The sequence below is a fragment of the Peromyscus eremicus genome, chromosome 19 (assembly GCF_949786415.1).
Source record: "Peromyscus eremicus chromosome 19, PerEre_H2_v1, whole genome shotgun sequence".
NCBI classification, from domain to species: domain Eukaryota; kingdom Metazoa; phylum Chordata; class Mammalia; order Rodentia; family Cricetidae; genus Peromyscus; species Peromyscus eremicus.
In genome coordinates, this window is record NC_081435.1 from 13,338,568 (window position 1) to 13,344,567 (window position 6,000).

Sequence of the window (6,000 nt, forward strand, 5' to 3'; positions counted from 1 at the left end):
GATAAACAGAGCTGGTTGGTTGGCAGAAGAGTCATGAGCCATGGTTATCAGAGTTAGAATGGGCTTTATTAGAAAGAAGAGGGGATAGGACGGAGAAGCCACGTCTGGCAGAGAGGAAACAGAAAGAGGAGCGCAGAGAGAGAGCGTGGGGGTCCATGTGTGGCCTTTTAAGGCGGGGACACAGATTAGGACATTTTGAGGACAACGTTTACTCTATCATGAGTTAATCTTTTTCCTTTTCTACCATGAATTAGTCTTTTTTCTTTTTTAAACAGGACTCGACTCTGACATCCTGTGGATTCCCTTGGAGTTTCTAGAATAAAATAGCTATGGGTTAGAGCTATTTAAAAATCTAGATGTTAAAGAACATGTTAAAGTTAAATAAATTTGGGGATAACTCATATTGTGTTTTTTTAAAAAAAAAAAATCCAGGGATTGGCCATGAGAATGATGAATATGTTCTTGAGGTTCCCTCATAAATGTTGCCCAGGTTATTAACCAATGTTCCAATTACCTTTGAAAGGAAGACATTGTTCGGTCTGTCAAGATTGGAAGCAAGTGCTTTAGACACATTCAGACAGAGGGGGTCGGGATCCAGTCTTGTTTCTATCATTGTCCCAACCATTGCCCTGTTGGACCATGGAACAATCTGGAAAGAAACATTAGAGTTTGAGCTCTGTTGGTTATTTTTCTCATTTCTGTGACATAACTTAAGGGAAGGGAGACCTAAGGTGGAGCACAGTTTCAGAGGGCTTAGTCTATCATGTTGGGGAGGTGCAGGTCATGGTGGAGAAGCAGGTCATGGTGGTAGGAATGTGGGGTGGAGGATTCAACATCGTGACAGACCAGGAAGCAGACAGAGAGACAGGAAGAGGGCAAATGCATGCCAGCAGGTGACACCAGTAGCCTACTTCTTTCAGCCAGTCCCTATTGCCTAAGGTCCCATGGCCTCCACCAGTGTGCAGAACACAAACCTGGGCAGGGGATATTTCAAATTCAAGCCCTAACAGGCTCTGAGTGGGAACATGTAATGGGACCTGTAGAGATTTTCTCCATCAGTTCAATCAAAGAAGAATAATCACTGTAAAGACACATATACAGCATGAAGCAATGAAGAAACCGTCTTCACACGTCTGGAATAGCTACCGCCATATAGCGATATTTGCATGAGATTATAAGATGCCAGAGTCAAAAACAAATAAACTGTGGCAGTTCAGAAAACTGGAACACAACACAGAGTCCATAAGACATCACCCAGACTTCCAGGGGAAGGGGCATCAGAGTTGACAATGGTTCACCCTTGAGTGCTCACCACTGATGGTGCATGAGTCAAAAAGTCATCTGAAAATGACTTCAGCACAGTAGCAATCGCCAATACAGACTTATTATTTTGTCTGAAGATTTAAGCAAATACAAATCAGTCTCACAGCAGTTTTACTAGGTTTATATTCCATACAGCAGATTGCAGATTGTCCTTGAATGTGCACACACACACATATGTACACACACACACACACACACACACACACACACACACACACACTGAGAAATCTTTGCTGCTCTCACATCAGCCACATTATCTTCCTGTTACACATAGAGCTACGTTCACCACAGTGGCTAAAGGCTATAATATCATGGTGCTGTTATGAACCCTTATTTTAAGTAAATCATCAGTAGAATTGCCCCCTTTGGGATCTTGTGTTAATAGTCCACATTTTTTGATTGAAAGAAATAATTTTAAAACTACCAGGAGCAAAGTTTATATTTGGATTTTAGATAATACGACTAGCTGGCCCAGCAAGACGTCTTCATAGTAGGGGCAATGTTTTCCCATGACTCAGGTCATGCTGCCAAGCCTGATGACCTGAACTCAGTCCCTCAATTCCTCCCTCTGACCTGCACACTGGCATCATCATGTACATATGCTTGTGCATGCACACACATAAGTAAATAAGCACATAAATAAATGCTTAAAGAAAAGAACGTGCTGATAATATTTACAAGTTATTCACTCACACATAGACATAGACACTTCACCCTGGGAAAGCCTAATTTTTAAAGTGAGAAATACTGGTAGAAAAAGAAAAAAAATGTTCTAGAGTAATTGCTTTATTCTAGATAAAAAATATGCCCTCAAAAGAGCATATCTCCAAAGACTTGTTCCTAATCCTAACTTCAAGCTCATACTTTCCACAGTTAACGTTTACTGAACAAATGTAAGGGGAGATGTGATAACCACTCCTCTATAAGAACATCTGTTGCTGAAGGAATGTTGGCAGCATGCATAAGTGATGTCAATCTGCCAGGCCAGGGATTACAATCTGCTTCATTCTCGCCCTGGCAGCCATTGCTCAGGGAACCCTTGTTGAGAAGCAGGCAAGGCAGAGTTTGAAGTGGGTTACTGTACATTCTCACTGGAGAATAAACAAGAGATTGGAAACTGGAAGTTCTCATAAATTTGTACCTTAAATATTTATATTCAACATTTGCAAAATGTCCATTTATAAAAAAAATCTATAGAAAATAAGATACAACTCCAAAGAAAACCATTCCTAATCACGATGCTCATTGTCAACAAATATTTATTGAGATAACTAATTCCTTTGAGTTAAGGTGTCATCAAGCTCTTTAAAGACCAACACCTTCCACATTTTCCATAAGACCTTTATACTTTACCCATCTAGTGACTAACTGGAATTTCACAAGATCTCTTAGTGACCTTCTTTCTACTCATTAGCTTTTACTGGGTTTTCAAATATTTGGTCAGCAAAAGATTTTATGTAAAATACTTAGGCTAGGGAACCCAACAACCAATTTTAACTTAGAAGACAATCTAGTTTTAGTATTGATGGAAGAACACAGTACTTGGGTTTGGTTGTATCCTGTAAAACAACAGCAGTAGAAAACCTACAGTAAGAACCTTAACCTCAAAGTTAAGATTTGAAAATCAGAGAGACTTTGCTTCAAGCTAACTTAACACAACACTAAATAAAGGCTTGTTGAAATCAAGAGAAAATCAGTTCTAATGGCAGAAAGCAACAAAGAAAGGCACAAACAATATGTCACTTATTATATCCATAAGTATTACCTAGACTTGACATGTTCATTGCAATCCAATCATGAACTTAACTACAGTCACCTGTGTTGGGTCCACACAAGACAGGCCCTGCCAACAGTCAGTCAAGGAAGGGGTAGGGGTTCGCAGGGCCCTACCTTTTACCTATGAACTACTGGCTTTTAATGGATTCTGGGAAAGGAAGAGTCACTGTCTTTAGTTGTGTGCCCACTGCTGAACTCAACAGGCTCCAAGGGACAACTTCAAGCCCAAGGTCACATAGATGGCCTTGGTTAGTCTCAGTGGATCATGAAACAAAATCAATAGATATGAATGTGAAAGAGAGATTTGTGGGGAGGAGGAATAGAGGTGATAGGGATGGGAGATGGGAGATTGGCCAGTAGGTACTACATATATATGGGAGAAAATGTCTGAGAGCTATTTTAATAAATAAAAATACAATTGATTTCCAAAGTTACAAGTGGGTGGCATTAAGGAACAGAGGTGTATTGTGTAATCATTTCATTGTATTGGAACTGAGGAATTATTAAGTTTTATCTGTGTGACATTCCACAAATTCAGATGACACTGTTGAAAACAGCCTAGTACCCAGACCAACATGACGCTATTTTGACACAAGGCCAGCCATTTAATTTTTTAGTTTCAGCAAAACTCTCACTGAGAATACAGAAGTTTATTTTAAGTATTCAGTTATGATGATCAGATAAGCAAATGAAATGGAGCAGAAATACAGTCATATAGTGCTGTGGGATGGTATGTATGTCAAGTGTGTTGCTGATTGGTCAATAAATAAATCACTGATTGGCCAGTGGCCAGGCAGGAAGTATAGGCAGGACAAGGAGGAGAATAAAGCTGGGAAGTGGAAGGCTGAGTCAGAGAGACACTGCCAGCTGCCACCATGACAAACAGCATGTGAAGATGCTGGTAAGCCACAAGCCACGTGGCAAGGTATAGATTTATAGAAATGGATTAATTTAAGCTGTAAGAACAGTTAGCAAGAAGCTTGCCATGGCCATACAGTTTGTAAGCAATATAAGTCTCTGTGTTTACTTGGTCGGGTCTGAGCGGCTGTGGGACTGGCAGGTGAGAGAGATTTGTCCTGACTGTGGGCCAGGCAGGAAAACTCTAGCTACAATATAGTAATTTCTCATGCAAATGAAAAGAATTTTGTAAAACTATAATATACCCTTCAGTTCCAATAATGTCTCTTAGTTAATTTTTACATTCAGAGATGTGTTGTGATCAATTTCCCTCTCATCTTTTTATTCAGTTGTTTTTGTTTTTACATCCCCACCGAAGTTTCCCCTCCCTCCTCTCCTCTCAGTCTCTTTCCCCTCTCCCCCACAACTCCTCTGTGTTTCTCTTCAGAAAAGAGCAGGCCTCCCGTGGATATCAGTGAGCCATGTTATGTCAAGTTGCAGTGAGACTAGGCACCTCCCCTTCTATTAAGGCTGGACAAGGCAATCCAGTAGCAAGAACAGGTCCCCAAAGCAGGCAACAGAGTCAGAGACAGCCCCTGCTCCCACTGTTAGGAGTCTCACATGAAGACCAAGTTACACAAATGTAACATATATGCAGAGGGCCCAGGTCAGTCCTATGCAGGCTCCCTGATTGTTGGTTCAGTCTCTGTGAACCCCAATGAACCCAGGTTAGCTGGTTCTGTGGATTTTCTTGTGGTGTCCTTGACCCCTCTGGCTCCTGTGCTTCCTCCTCCTCTTCCACAGGATTCCCTGAGTTCTACCTAATGTTTGGCTGTGGGTCTGCATCTGTTTCCATCAGTTACTGGGTGAAGCCTCTCCAATGACAGCTGGGCTAGCAAAATACAATTAGGAATCAGTACATTGACCTTTTTTTGCCATTTATGTTTGGTTTTATCCTAGGTCTCTGGGTTATCCTGCTTCTAGGTCCTGGCCCTCAGTGGTGAGCTCCTTCTCATGATACGGACCAGTCATTGGTTGGTAACTCCCACAATGTCCATGCCATCTTTACCCCAGCCCATCTTGCAGGCAGGACAAATTGTAGGTTGAAGGGTTTGTGGCTGGGTTAGTGTCCCTATCCCTCCACTGGAAGTCTTGCCTGGTTACAGGAGATGACCAGTTCAGGCCCTGTTTTTTGAGACAGGGTTTCTCTGTATAGCCCTGGCTGTCCTGGAACTCCCTCTGAAGACCAGATTGGCCTCAAACTCACAGAGATCTACCTGCCTCTACCTCCCAAGTGCTGGGATTGAAGGCATGCACCACTGATGCCCGGCTTCCCTCTCATCTTTTAAGAAGTCAAATGTGTAGGGCACTTCCGTGAGTCTGCTCTGCTCTGTAGTGAGCCTTGCCCACTCACGGGTATACTGGAGTCATCTCTCCTCTAGCTCTTACTCAAATGGTTAGAGTAAAGCTGATGTGACTACAGCAGTTCCTCTCCCCAAGGCCCATGTAGCTACTACCAAGATGGAGACAAACTCCACAATGTCTGAACACACACACACACACACACACACACACACACACACACACACACACACACTTTGACAAGAAATGCCCACCCAACTAGAAACATGGGAGCACAGGAAAATCTGCTTGCACAGCAAGGGAATGTTGTCCCCTTCCTCCAGGCAAATCCAAATGTGTGTCTGTTTATGACTGAACTGTCCGGAAGGGTTAGGGTTAGGAAGCTCCTGTGTCAAGGAGCCCTCAAAGTGACCATTTTCACTACCTTCCCAGGCCCAAAGATTCGGACAAGAAGTCCAAGGACCCGTGAGTAGAAACTTTAGAGGTGTGTTGTTTTTATTTCTGGTTTCTTCTTCTTGCTTTTCTAGGAGTGAGATACTAAAATCTGTCCTCTTTATTTCATGGCCATGAGCCTCCCTCTGAATGTAAACAGCACCAAGTACAGAAAATGACGGCCACACTTGAATGCCAAACAAACACAAG